We start from the raw sequence: 1,608 nt of genomic DNA on the forward strand, positions 1-1,608 counted from the left end.
ACAAAAACGTATTTTTTTAACAAGACAATTAACGGGAGTATTTAATTTAATGTAGGTACAATGGAATCTCAAGACTATCAAGGCATTCTGGAGCAAAACATGCTGCCTTAGTGTCAGAAAGCCTGGTCGCAGTAAGAAGTCAAGCATGGTCTGAGTCCTCCAACAGGATTATGAGATAAAAACACCCAAGAATGTCTCAGAACCAAACATCGGACTATTCTGAAATGACTTCTGTTCAGTGTTTGTGGAAGGAGTTGAAACATCTGAACCCAAACCTGAGAAAGATGGAGCAGTTTGTTCAAGAGGAGCAGGATAAAACTGTGAACAGGTGCAAAAGCCTCAGAGAGTTAAATTCCTGACTGCCTCAAAGCATCGAGCAARAAAATATTAGGTTAATGTCATTATCCTTTTTGTCAAGGTCAGTTTTACATGTTCACTAATAAGTCTTTTGAACCAAAATTTTAAATAAATGACTGATTTTCATTTGTTACTTTTTAGTTTGTTTGTTTTTCAGTTATTACGTTAATCATTTTGAAGTTTTTTCAGTGACTAATGGGGGTTCACACTACAGTTTATCTGCATCTGTACGCTTATGATGAACGCACAAATGAAACAATGAAAAGCCTGAGTGCAGAGAGTCATGTCCTTACTGTGGTGGTGCAGTTACACACTGCAGGGTGACACTGATACACACTGACAGGACAAAAGGGTGAAGCCAATGTGTTTTTGGAGTGTGTGAGTGTGTGATCTGGTCCTACGTGGGTTTGTTTTTGTGTGTGTGAGCAGGCAGGTGCGTACATCCACCTGGACATGCTCGTGCGTTGGCATGGGTGCGTGTCAGCTTGTGAGCGTGTGAGATAATCTGTAATTCAATTCCTGAGTTTAATGGGATTATCTTTGGGAGACAAGCAGCCCAACGTCCTTGACATCCATCCCCTCGGTTGGCCGCCGCTGATAGACACGGGCATATGGAGGAGGGCGAAGAGAAGCGAACAGATGAGAGGATGCAGAGGGAGGAAGAGCAGATAAAGGGACAGCGAGGAAATCAAAACGTACAATGGAGTTTCTTCTGAAAATAAAAACAAAAAGGCCATAAAAGGCGAATAGAGATGTGACTTGCATTGTAATCATCTTATTTTGTGCTGAAGGTCACTGGCCTTCCCCTCAGCAAGTTCACCCTCTGCCTACAGCCCAAACTGATGGTCAGGACAGCCAACCCAACGAAAACAGCTCCGAGGCAATGTTTTACTTTGATATTCATATTTTTAGATGTTAATGTCATCCCAGTGTTCATCTCTGAACTGCAAGTTAAAGGACTGTTGAAATGTTTAGTTTTTTTTATCAATTTATTCTACAATGTTTGAGTATTATGATTATTTTGAACCCAGGTTGAGGTTAGACTTTTCATGGTTATGTACAACATGATGTATTATTAAAAAAGGGAGGAAATTAAACTTTAAATTTGCTTATTGTTCATTTTTCTATGCAGAATATTAGTTTTTTTAATGCTTGAATGATTTTCACAGGTTAGAGCAGCAGAAACAAACAAACAAACAGCAACAGTCTGCTCTTTAACTCCCTCTACTGATCACTGAAGAACTGCCCCAC

Source organism: Austrofundulus limnaeus, unplaced genomic scaffold (assembly GCF_001266775.1).
Source record: "Austrofundulus limnaeus strain Quisiro unplaced genomic scaffold, Austrofundulus_limnaeus-1.0 Scaffold79, whole genome shotgun sequence".
In the NCBI taxonomy this organism is placed as follows: Eukaryota; Metazoa; Chordata; class Actinopteri; order Cyprinodontiformes; family Rivulidae; genus Austrofundulus; species Austrofundulus limnaeus.